Source organism: Pinus tabuliformis, chromosome 7 (assembly GCF_031772625.1).
Source record: "Pinus tabuliformis cultivar Carrire ecotype Pingquan chromosome 7, CPIR1, whole genome shotgun sequence".
NCBI classification, from domain to species: Eukaryota; Viridiplantae; Streptophyta; class Pinopsida; order Pinales; family Pinaceae; genus Pinus; species Pinus tabuliformis.
In genome coordinates this window covers 1,716,965,578-1,716,979,376 of record NC_142293.1, presented here as the reverse complement: position 1 = coordinate 1,716,979,376, position 13,799 = coordinate 1,716,965,578, and the positions used below count along the sequence as shown (strand labels likewise).

Here is a 13,799-nt window from a genome sequence, read left to right as displayed (position 1 = left end):
GCTGTGATGGACCTTTAATGCTTCATGTTGCTCTTCAATATCACATGTTTTCCAATGCCCTGAAACATAGGAAACTGCCCCTGTTTGTCGGTCCTTGGTTTGCCTCAAAATATTCGAATCCAAAGAAGCATGTCCTTTATCCTTTAATTACCTAAAATAGAGCAGACTGCCACGTCCTTGATGTGTTGTCCACCGTTTTCATGTACCTGTGTGATGACAAAACCTTTCAAAAAGATTTGCTACTTTGTCAATCATAATTGATCAACTGAATTGTAACATGCAGCTACAGCAGTTTCGTAGCGCGCTACGAAACTGCTGTGTGATTTCAAAAACACAGTCTTCCTTTCATAGCTAAATGATCGCCTCTGTTCATGGCTTAAGCACCTTACTCCCTTGATCATTTTGACAAGATTTGCTTGCAACTTTTCAAGAAACAGATATTTCTCCTGAGGAAAAGATGCAATGACACCAATAACACCATTCACTGTTCCAAATATAATTGTATGAATCTGGCTACAAGAACATCATTCAGAACTGAACCCTGCCCTAGAAGCATGCCATTTGGTGTAATATTGAAGTCATTTGTAGCTCGAGTGACAACTTGAAGGTACTCAGATATGTTATTGAAATAGCCTTGGAGATAAGAGTCTCTTGGAAGTAGTTAATGCAATGCTTGCAAAAGCAAAACCACTGAACACCAATAGGACTGCAACTTTCACTACTGGTATGCTTAATACAGGTGCATGGATATTCTTCATGTACTGCACCAAAAAGGCCAGTTTTTTGGTGCCTCCTGCGCAAATTATCATGTTCAAGTTCAGTTGTTGATGGACTAACTCTAATGCAAGGAAAGCAATCAACTCTGTTTCCTTCTATTCTTATTAAATCAAATGTTATAAGAGGAACAAATGCAGTCACTTGCAGTAAGAAGTCCACTAACCCACAAGAGCTGCAAATATCGAGAACACTCGACACGCAGGCATAGGGATGAAACTTCCAACTGCAAATGCCACAACCTCTGAAAGGGTTGAAAGTGTTATAGATGGCCCCACTTCAGCAAGTGTGTTTCCCCCTCATTCTTCCAAGGCCAATTCGACTGGCTGGCGTTTAAGTGCATGCACTAAGATGCACATATTGTCAACTCCCACCGCAAGCACTAGAAATGGAATAACTTCAACAATAATTAAAGTGGACTTCACTCCAAGTGCACTGAATAGCCCAATAGATCCAAGTACCGAAAGGACAACAACAAGAACCCCTGACAAACCAAGTAACACCTTTGATGAAACATAAAGAGGTGAAAAGTGTGGTGAAATATCACCCAGTGTCACTGATATGTAGGCAAACATGACAATGTAGCTGATCAATATCGTTACAACATCAGCAGTGCTCTCCCTCTTAAGTTCTTCCTGCACAGAACTTTCTGCAGAAAATGCAAGAGTAAGATTGTGCAACTTTGCCATTGGAATAAGCTCTTCTTTCACTAAATGAATGAAAGAATTCTCCCATGCTAACGCTTTCCCATTTTCATGTCCTGTCTTGTCTACAGCATTATTAACAGGATATGTGATAACAAATGCAGTAGCCTGTGAATAGTTGCTTCCCTTGTAACCCCCTAATATTGTGCTTGGGTCAACAGGAGCATGATATGAACTCAAGCATGGCTCTGAAGATGTGTAATGCTCAAAGCAAAGCAACGCATGTGAAGACCCTTCATAATCATCAAACAGTTTTGGTTTCATTTTATAGTATTGTAAAACAGTTTGACTAGCACACTCCTCACCAACCGGCTTCATGCAGATATCCTTTAGAGATACCAATGATCCAGAGTAGTTTCCTTGAATTCTATCCACCTTTTTCTGCATTTCAAATAATAACTTGATGTTCTTCTCTGTCACAATACTTGGAGCTGGATTATCTTCTGAAAGAGGAATAGTAGCCAAGATAAGCTGTTCTATTCTATAGAAAGGAGACAAGTGGGTGTCAAAGAAGGATGAAGCAGAACAGGGTTTACATCTTCTGCTAATGTTCTTCTCAAAGACTTTACAAAGTACATATGATTGCTGCACAGTATTTGAATTGCTATCGTTGCAATAATCAAGAATGTACTCATGCATCTGCCAATTGGTTCTTTCTCCATGGTGAACACATTTTCCTGTCTTTTCTTTCAATTTCTCGGCTATTTCATCCCAAAACCCTTTGTGAGTCTTGAAACGTGTTACATCTTTTGCCGAACTCACAACATGTAAACTGCAATTCACGCTATCTTTACCACAGAAGCAATAATGATGTCGTCTCATAACTTTCCTTATTGCCATAACTCAGAGAATAATCTGCAGCAAGGCACCATAGGGATTGGAGGCCGCCAGGATGAATGACAACCTTCCTTGACCATTTCAAAGCTTCTGTAGAAACTACACGATCCACTACACCCTTTAAAGTTATGGTTTTATGTAAGCCCGCTAGCATTTCTTCATAATCTGTATCACTAGTTTCTCCCACGAAAACATGTATATTTGCTACGTCCAACCCCCATCGAACAAATAAATACCTCAAAGCTTGTGAACGGGAAGCAAGAAGCGGAATCACATGTAATTGCGTGGAATTTCGACAAAACATTGGATGGGATCTGAGACCCCGCATTCTTAACCTCTGACGAAATTCATCCACCTTCCAAACCCTTGTTGAATCCACTAATTACAAAAAAAATACTTCTTCCAAGGAAAGAGTGCTCCAGATAAACCTGATGAAACACAATTTGCTGGGGTACCAGAAACCTCATAAGTTGTAGCCCCTTTGATGCCAACAGAGCTTGCAACCAGCGTTTGACGAACCGATAAGCAATGCCCGCTTCCAGATTTATCTGATTCAGTAGCGTAGACATGAACATTGAAGCAACCTCCATTGACAAGAGCTTCGGCAAGGCATTTGAGCCCTGGAGCTTCTATTCCATCCTCACTGGTTACAAGAACAATGGGCATTAAATCCTCATTCCTCTCTAAATCTTCATTGTGTGTCTTCTCTTCAATTTGTCCAACCTTCGTGCTTCCAGTAAAAGAGACTAATGGGATTCTTCCATTTTCTGCTATCGCCTGCCCAATCTCTGCACCACCACAGATGCAGGTGAAAATGGCCTTGAACTCGCCAGCATGCTCCTCTAGAACCTGTGTAATCTCTAGAAGCTGAACTCTGCCTTCATAAGAGATAATCGTACAGGGAAAACATCTTCGTGGCCAGGTGGCAAATTCATAATGGCATTCTTAATAAGATAAACCAGGTGGCACAGTTGATTTTCTTGAGACGTTGTATTCTGTTTTCCAGGCTTCATCAAAAGAACGGTTCTCCCATTTCCCAGAACTCTGCAGTCTTTTGATTGATGCCAGCAAGCAACTTTCCATTAAATACATGCAGATTGTAAACAGAACCCTTTGTCTTTTTCTCAGCAACAACTGCAAACATGTGTCAGTACCAAGATACCTAACGACCTAAGACACAGCGGATTCTGATAAATATGACAGCTGGGTGAGATTTGTTATGGATCAGCATGAAATCCCCTAAAACATGTTGCGCTGCGAAACTGCTAAAAGGATTTATGCGCTGCGGAAACACTTCAAAATTATTACATGAGCTACGAAATAACCTAAAGAGCTTTGTGACACATAGTAACTTTTGAACAAAACTGACACATGGCTATGAGACGGGGATGAATGAGAATGACCGGTGATGAATGAGAATACATAGTTGACTCAAGACTCTAAAAACAAAAATCAAACTTAGACTAGCACCGAATTTTTTTTACCATCAAACTAATGTTAGCGGTTTTAAAATTAGAATTCTTAAGTGATAACAGTGGCTCCACTTGGGATAGTGTGCTCCTGTAGTACACTAAGAACTCGCAGGTCCAGTGCCTTATCCATTTATGACAAACAGAAATTTGCTTGACAAGCATCCCCTTCAAGATTCTGGGGGCTTCACCTCAGGCTTGAGCTTGATGATCACCGTAGGAGAGAGAAGTCTATATCTACTAAAAAAAAAATGCTCAGTCAACCTTGAGCTTATTTGCATTTTCCTACCTACCTACCCTATCAATTCAACTTCTTTCAGCTCAATCAATGTGAAATTTCCAATGTAGCCAATCATTTGTCTTATCTGATATTTGAGTTCTTTGACTGCATCGGAGTTCAGAGCCACTATGATATTGCGATGACCACTGCCACTGAAATTGCCTCTGATCTTCATAGAAAAACTGAAACACTGGAGAGTAAAACTCTTCCATATATTTGGCTATAGGATCCCAGAATACATGATCAGTTTGATGATTCTTGTAACTTTCTGGTTGTGCAAACTAATTTTCAACAACAGTGTACACTTCCTCAATCGTGAAAGAGAAAGGAACCAGCATTCTCTCCTTGTGTTCTGCCATAGAAAGCTTCTGAAAATAATGATCATGATTATGAAGACTCTATGCCTGAATTTGACCTTGTAAACCTTCAATGTCTTTCTCAATGTCCTCAGCAACTTCATCCAAAAATTTCATCTTATCCTCTGCCTTACACTCAAATGATTTTAGATACGAGGACAAGGACAAAGAAGAATTTTCATTTGTTTCTCCATTACTATGATCATTATTCCATTGTTTGAAACCTTGAATTGAAGGAGAGTTTGCCACCACATATGATCTATCTATCCATTCCTCCAAAAACATAAGCCAAAAGTCTTCAAATGACTTGATGGATTTGGCAGGAAAGCTTTCAATCCACCGTTTACATTTCCCTTGAAATGAATCATAGAACAACATAATGCAAACATCCTCATGTTTAACTCTAAGAAGCTCAGTAAAATCACAGAAATCTGATATATGCTTTAAAGTCAAACTCAAATCCTCTCCGTTGAATTTTGGACCATTCCTTAGAAAATATGCATCCTTTGGAAAATGATTTGGGAAACCATGAATTCCTGAAAAATTTATGCATGCATACCTTGAAATAAGAATGGTAGCATCTGGGTCCTTCATAACTCCAGTGGAATCACCATGAATCTATGAATTTCGAATTCTTCAACAATGGAGTCGCCAAGGTAGATTTGCAGCCTCGAAAATTCTTCTGAGCTCCTGCTACCTTCAGAAGTTCAGTCTCTTGATTTCGGGAATGAATAATCTCCAGACTCCCGGCAGACGCACCAAAATGTTATCTCAAAATTAGACCCTGATAGGCTGCTGGTCAGGTTGACTCTAAGTAACTATTTCAAACCTACTTTAGGCTGAGGCTTAGCCTCCTCAACCTGAGAGGGCTCTCTCTGGGTATAATAATGATTTTGATTTAAAATAAGATGGCTAACACTTGTAGAACAATTGTGACAAATATGAATGCTGGAAATACATTAAACAAGTATCCATTGGGCCTATGGAGTCAACTACACCTCAAAATAACAAATATCTTGACCTTACATGGAAGTCAGGGCATTCAGCATTTGAATATTCAGAACACACACTCATATGGAACCACACAGTTTACAGATGCATACAGGAAATCAGAGCACATTCAGTGAATTCTGAGTGATTATACATCCATACTACTGTAGACAAAACTAAGAAAAGGAAAACATCACACATTCTGAATATAAGAAATCCTTCATGAATCCTGAGAAGTAAAATCAAAATTATATTACTGAAAAGTGAGTCTTTACATAAGCCAAATACTATGCTCTGTTATAAAGTTTCCAACCCTCGTTACATTGCTGTTTCAGCTATATATAGAACTCTTATTCTAACTGATCGAGATTCCTCCTCCAGCATGAGGGGAATTCGAAAACTATCTCTAATGACACCTATTAAGCTTTTAACTGCCTATTAAATACAACTGACTACTAATTGACAGCTCTGGAATCCTAAAACAATTAGGATTCTAATTCTACTAGATCTTCTAGACATCTAAATCAAATGGGACTCTAATACCATAACAGCCTTGGTCTACAATCATTTTCGTTCTCTAACATCTGGTTCCCTTCTGGCGGTGGCTGTGATGGACCTTTAATGCTTCATGTTGCTCTTCAATATCACATATTTTCCAATGCCGTAAAACATAGGAAACTGCCCCTGTTTGTCGGTCCTTGGTTTGCCTAAAAATATTCGAATCCAAAAAAGCATGTCCTTTATCCTTTAATTACCTAAAATAAAGCAGACTGCCACATCCTTGATGTTCTATCCACCGTTTTCATGTACCTGTGTGATGACAAAACCTTTCAAAAAGATTTGCCGCTTTGTCAATCATAATTGATCAACTGAATTGTAACATGCAGCTACAGCAGTTTCGTAGCGCGCTACGAAACTGCTGTGTAATTTCAAAAACACAGTCTTCCTTTCATAGCTAAATGATCGTCACTGTTCATGGCTTAAGCACCTTACTCCCTTGATCATTTTGACAGGATTTTCTTGCAACTTTTCAAGAAACAAATATTTCTCCTGAGGAAAAGATGCAATGACACCAATAACACCATTCACTGTTCCAAATATAACTGTATGAATCTGGCTACAAGAACATCATTCAGAACTGAACCCTACCCTAGAAACATGCCATTTGGTGTAATATTGAAGTCATTTGTAGCTCGAGTGACAACTCGAAGGTACTCAGATATGTTATTGAAATAGCCTTGGAGATAAGAGTCTCTTGGAAGTAGTTAATGCAATGCTTGCAAAAACAAAACCACTGAACACCAATAGGACTGCAACTTTCACTGCTAGTATGCTTAATACAGGTGCATGGATATTCTTCATGTACTGCACCAAAAAGGCCAGGTTTTTGGTGCCTCCTGCCCAAATTATCATGTTCAAGTTCAGTTGTTGATGGACTAACTCTAATGCAAGGAAAGCAATCAACTCTGTTTCCTTCTGTTCTTATTAAATCAAATGTTATAAGAGGAACAAATGCAGTCACTTGCAGTAAGAAGTCCACTAACACCACAAGAGCTGCAAATATCGAGAACACTCGACACGCAGGCATAGGGATGAAACTTCCAACTGCAAATGCCACAACCTCTGAAAGGGTTGAAAGTGTTATAGATGGCCCCACTTCAGCAAGTGTGTTTCCCACTCGTTCTTCCAAGGCCAATTCAACTGGCTGGCATTTAAGTGCATGCACTAAGATGCACATATTGTCAACTCCCACCGCAAGCACTAGAAATGGAATAACTTCAACAATAATTAAAGTGGACTTCACTCCAAGTGCACTGAATAGCCCAATAGATCCAAGTACCGAAAGGACAACAACAAGAACCCCTGACAAACCAAGTAACACCTTCGATGAAACATAAAGAGGTGAAAAGTGTGGTGAAATATCACCCAGTGTCACTGATATGTAGGCAAACATGAAAATGTAGCTGATCAGTATGGTTACAACATCAGCAGTGCTCTCCCTCTTAAGTTCTTCCTGCACAAAACTTTCTGCAGAAAATGCAAGAGTAAGATTGTGCAACTTTGCCATTGGAATAAGCTCTTCTTTCACTAAATGAATGAAAGAATTCTCCCATGCTAACGCTTTCCCATTTTCATGTCCTGTCTTGTCTACAGCATTATTAACAGGATATGTGATAACAAATGTAGTAGCCTGTGAATAGTTGCTTCCCTTGTAACCCCCTAATATTGTGCTTGGGTCAACAGGAGCATGATATGAACTCAAGCATGGCTCCGAAGATGTGTAATGCTCAAAGCAAAGCAACGCATGTGAAGACCCTTCATAATCATCAAACAGTTCTGGTTTCATTTTATAGTATTGTAAAATAGTTTGACTAGCACACTCCTCACCAACCGGCTTCATGCAGATATCCTTTAGAGATACCAATGATCCAGAGTAGTTTCCTTGAATTCTATCCACCTTTTTCTGCATTTCAAATAATAACTTGATGTTCTTCTCTGTCACAATACTTGGAGCTGGATTATCTTCTGAAAGAGGAATAGTAGCCAAGATAAGCTGTTCTATTCTATAGAAAGGAGACATGTGGGTGTCAAAGAAGGATGAAGCAGAACAGCGTTTACATCTTCTGCTAATGTTCTTCTCAAAGACTTTACAAAGTACATATGATTGCTGCACAGTATTTGAATTGCTATCGTTGCAATAATCAAGAATGTACTCATGCATCTGCCAATTGGTTCTTTCTGCATGGCGAACACATTTTCCTGTCTTTTCTTTCAATTTCTCGACTATTTCATTCCAAAACCCTTTGTGAGTCTTGAAACGTGTTACATCTTTTGCCGAACTCACACCATGTAAACTGCAATTCACGCTATCTTTACCACAGAAGCAATAATGATGTCATCTCATAACTTTCCTTATCGCCATAACTCAGAGAATAATCTGCAGCAAGGCGCCATAGGGATTGGAGGCCGCCAGGATGAATGACAACCTTCCTTGACCATTTCAAAGCTTCTGTAGAAACTACACGATCCACTACACCCTTTAAAGTTATGGTTTTATGTAAGCCCGCTAGCATTTCTTCATAATCTGTATCACTAGTTTCTCCCACGAAAACATGTATATTTGCTACGTCCAACCCCCATCGAACAAATAAATACCTCAAAGCTTGTGAACGGGAAGCAAGAAGCGGAATCACATGTAATTGCGTGGAATTTCGACAAAACATTGGATGGGATCTGAGACCCCGCATTCTTAACCTCTGACGAAATTCATCCACCTTCCGAACCCTTGTTGAATCCACTAATTACAAAAAAAATACTTCTTCCAAGGAAAGAGTGCTCCAGATAAACCTGATGAAACACAATCTGCTGGGGTACCAGAAACCTCATAAGTTGTAGCCCCTTTGATGCCAACAGAGCTTGCAACCAGCGTTTGACGAACCGATAAGCAATGCCCGCTTCCAAATTTATCTGATTCAGTAGCGTAGACATGAACATTGAAGCAACCTCCATTGACAAGAGCTTCGGCAAGGAATTTGAGCCTTGGAGCTTCTATTCCATCCTCACTGGTTACAAGAACAATGGGCATTAAATCCTCATTCCTCTCTAAATCTTCATTGCGTGTCTTCTCTTCAATTTGTCCAACCTTCGTGCTTCCAGTAAAAGAGACTAATGGGATTCTTCCATTTTCTGCTATCGCCTGCCCAATCTCTGCACCACCACAGATGCAGGTGAAAATGGCCTTGAACTCGCCAGCATGCTCCTCTGGAACCTGTGTAATCTCTAGAAGCTGAACTCTGCCTTCATAAGAGATAATCGTACAGAAAACATCTCCGTGGCCAGTTGGCAAATTCATAATGGCATTCTTAATAAGATAAACCAGGTGGCACAGTTGATTTTCTTGAGACGTTGTATTCTGTTTTCCAGGCTTCATCAAAAGAACGGTTCTCCCATTTCCCAGAACTCTGTAGTCTTTTGATTGATGCCAGCAAGCAACTTTCCATTAAATACATGCAGATTGTAAACAGAACCCTTTGTCTTTTTCTCAGCAACAACTGCAAACATGTGTTAGTACCAAGATACCTAACGACCTAAGACACAGCGGATTCTGATAAATATGACAGCTAGGTGAGATTTGTTATGGATCAGCATGAAATCCCCTAAAACATGTTGCGTTGCGAAACTGCTAAAAGGATTTATGCGCTGCGGAAACACTTCAAAATTATTACATGAGCTACGAAATAACCTAAAGAGCTTTGTGACACATAGTAACTTTTGAACAAAACTGACACATGGCTATGAGACGGGGATGAATGAGAATGACCGGTGATGAATGAGAATACATAGTTGACTCAAGACTCTAAAAACAAAAATCAAACTTATACTAGCACCGAATTTTTTTTACCATCAAACTAATGTGAGCGGTTTTAAAATTAGAATTCTTAAGTGATAACAGTAGGGACGCAGAACCGGTCAGTGAAGAGCCAAAGCAACCCGATAGAACCCAGACACCTCTTGTCAAACAACATCATTCTGAACCACCTTACCCAAAGAGATTAATCATGAGTAAACCAAGCCCTTAATTTGAATTTGATTTATTAGGAGAGTTGGAGAACTTATTTGTTAAAATTCCATTATTGCAAGCCATGAAGGATGTGCCAATCTATGCAAGGACACTTAGGGAATATTGTTCCAAGAAACCTGCTAAGAAAATTAAATATCCCTCACTATACATGTTATCGGAAGGTTGTTGGATTTTACGATGGGAAAATCAATGCCAATGAAATATGGAGATCCAGGGAACCCGATCTTGAAGTACAGATTAATGGAGTAGAGATTCCAAATGTGCTACTAGACCTGGGAGCCACCATCAATGTCATCACCACTGAAACCATGCATGTCCTAGGACTTTGTAATCTAAATCATACACCTACAGTCCTGGAATTAGCAGACAGATCTATAGTTAAACCTGTAGGAAAGCTAGAGGATGTGACGATTTCAATATAATCATGGCATTAACCTGTAGACTTCCTAGTATTACATACACAGTATTCAATGGACTGTCATCCCCTAATTCTAGGAAGGCCATGGCTGGCCACTGCAGATGCTTATATTGGGTGCCGTTCAGGTAATATGGTAATTTCTAATAGGCATAACACTAAGAATTTAGTGTTATATCCACCTGCAGAACCGAATTTGCCTATAAAACCAAGAGGTAGTAAGAAGGTTGTATCTGCAGTGGAGGATGGAATGGAAGATGAAGAAGTATGACCTATCCTTACTATTGGACAGGCCCTACAATTAAAAGTAGGATTAGAAGATGATGTGACCGCTTCCTTCATGGATGATCCCCATTCCATTTCAGAATCAAACCAGTAGATCCTGGTCTGCACCGATTATGTAACTAAATGGGTGGAAGCCAGGGTAGTCACCAGAGCAACAGAACAAGTGGTGGCAGACTTCCTTTTTGAAGAAATTTTTGCCAGGTATGGGACTCCAAGAGATTGTATCAAACGGTGGATCAGAGTTTACTTCCCATATGATAGAAAATTTAATGTAGAAATATGGGGTCAAACATAGAGTGAGAACCCCCTATCATCCCCAAGTGAAAGTACAAGTAGAAAGCACAAATAAGGTATTGGAAAATATCTTGACAAAGATAGTAGTAAGCCATCGCTAGGATTAGGCACAGAAACTCCCAGAAGCTCTATGGGAATATAGAACGACATGGCGGAATACAACAGGATTTTCTCCATATGAATTAGTCTATGGAAAATCCCCCTTGTTTCCAGTGGAATTTGATATTAGTACACTCAGAATAGCTCTGGAAGTAGGCCTAGATTTATCAGAAACCTAGAAACACTGACTAGAACAACTGAATGAATTGGACGAGATTAGAGCAGTGGTTATCTAGAGAACTACTACTGTTCAACATTAGAGAATGAAATTGCACGATAAATTCATTAAAACCAAGGTGTTTTAGGTGGGGGACTGGGCGTCATTATATGACTCTAGATTTAAGGATTTCAAAGGCAAGCTCTGCACTCGCTGGATGGGTCCATATCAAGTGGACGCAGTGTTTGACAATGGAACGGTTAGAGTAAGCACAATAGATGAAAACCATACTCTGTTCCTGGTGAACGGACACCGTCTTAAATTATATCACCATCCAGCCTCTAAAGATGCTTTTGTTAAAAATCTTCCTCCTTCATCTGATTTAATGGTCATTGAAAAACAAGACACCCTCACTTTGTTCTTAAAAAAATATATATATGTATATATAATTAAAAAATAAAAAATAAAAAATAATATATATATATATATATATATATATATATATATATATATATATATATATATATATATTGCTTGTTTATCTTTTGCAGGAACACCGAAGAAATACGGCGAGGAGAAATGTAACACTGGCGCTGTCATTTTATCAGCTGTTACATTGTAGCTGCTGTTACGCCATAACTGTTGTTACACCGTAGCTGATGTTACTCCGTAACTGTTGTTACACCATAGTTGCTATTACTCCGCAACTGTTGTTACACCGTAGCTGCTGTTACTCTGCCGAGGCCATTACACCATAGCTATTGTTACATCGTAGCTGCCGTTACTTCACAATTGTTGTTACACCATAGTTGTTGTTACTCTGCAACTGCCATTACACCGTACCTGCCATTACACCGTAGCTGCTGCTACATCGTAACTGCCATTACATCGTAGCTGCCATTACTCTTCAACTTCCGTTTACACTGTAGCTACCATTACTCTGCAATTGTCATTGCACCGTAGCTGTCATTACTCCACAACGGCTGTTACACCATAGCTTCTGTTACTCTGCAACTGCTATTACACCGTAGCTGTTGTTACTCTGCAACTGTTGTTACACCGTAGCTGCCATTACTCTGCAATTGCTGTTACACCATAGCTGTCGTTACTCTGAAACTTCCATTACACCATAACTGCTGTTACTCCACAACTGTCTTTACTCATTGTTGCTACTACTCACTATTCCACTACTTCAGGGTAGTTGTTACTCACTGTTGCCGTTACTCACTGTGTTTCCACTCAAGTGCTGCTACACGTTGTGTTATCACTCTATCAAGTAAGTCCGCAAGTACGTCTCTGTTGTTTTATGGATTTAATTAAATATTCCATAAAGGACAAATAAACATGACAAGGATGGCCGTCATTAAAGTTGGGGGGGAAACCGTCAAAAGAAATGACAACATACCATGAAAAGCATTTAGTGCACATAATCTCGCTCAACTGAATATGATGATGGCGGTATGCTGTAATCATATTTAAAAAAAAAGAACTTTGGGATGTAGATTCATACCACTAGGTCATATCGGTCACCTCCCCACACACCACATTTAATTTTCAAAGTACACCTCTGTACCACCCTAACTTGCCATGATATCCGAAAATACTAGTATTGGATTCACCACTACTCCCATACGTACCAGTACTGGATTTGCCATTACTCTCATATGTACTAGTACTGATTGTCCCATCTTTCCCAAATCAGCCATGACATTATGTCAACCTCTAATGGTTTGGAGACTTGTCACTCTCCCCTGTCAACAAACTGCAGTTGACATGCTGTTTCTGCCTTCACAATGATGGGTGGCTAATCAATTTGCCATGAACCTGAGAGAACAAGGGTAGTTCGAAGTAATCAGGAGGTATGGCAGGTCTTTCGAAAAGCAGGATGGGATGTATATTTTAATAGGTTAAGGGGATTTGATGAATAATTGACAGTATAATTTCCACAAAACTTGGGGAAGAAGGCTCATGGGTTCACAGAGTGGTGATTCCCGTAACAGAAGAAATCATTGCGGAAGTCACCGGGCTTCCACAAGTTGGGGAATGATGGTTTGTAAGGAGAACTCCCCTTTCGAAATTCCTCAAGGCTTTCCTTCAAGTCGAAGAGAGCATAGCACAGAAAGGCAGGGGTTATGACAGGAATTTGCTACCATATCCGTGGGGAGAAGTAGCAGAATTTGTCATCAAATATATGACATGCAAGGGCAGATACTCCACGATTTTCAGATATCACCTCCGCATATTAGCCCATCTGTGATTTCCACAGGCAGAGGCATTCTCCATGAATGTGCCCTACTTCCTGCTGAGGAGCCTTCATCTAATGGCGCATTTGGCTCAGGGGGCTTGACAGGTATTGGTGGTCATTACGCATCATGGGTTGGTGTGGCTGCTGATAATGAATGCCATTGGATAGATTCCAATTCTGTGGGAGGTGTTTCAGGACTCCACAGAGGAATAGATAGCAGTTGCTATGGCTGCTAGGGCAGAAGAATCTGAAGCCATGGAGGAGGATCTTGTCGAAGATGACTATGTCGATCAGGAAGAACCAGAGGAGATG

At 39.9% G+C, this 13,799-nt stretch overlaps 2 pseudogenes; both read right to left on the bottom strand.

The window, feature by feature from the left end:
• Nucleotides 1-481: 481 nt before the first annotated feature.
• Nucleotides 482-2,318, bottom strand: LOC149255194 (uncharacterized; annotated as a pseudogene).
• A 375-nt stretch (nt 2,319-2,693) lies between these two features.
• Nucleotides 2,694-9,263, bottom strand: LOC149255193 (uncharacterized; annotated as a pseudogene).
• Between the last annotated feature and the right edge of the window lie 4,536 nt (nt 9,264-13,799).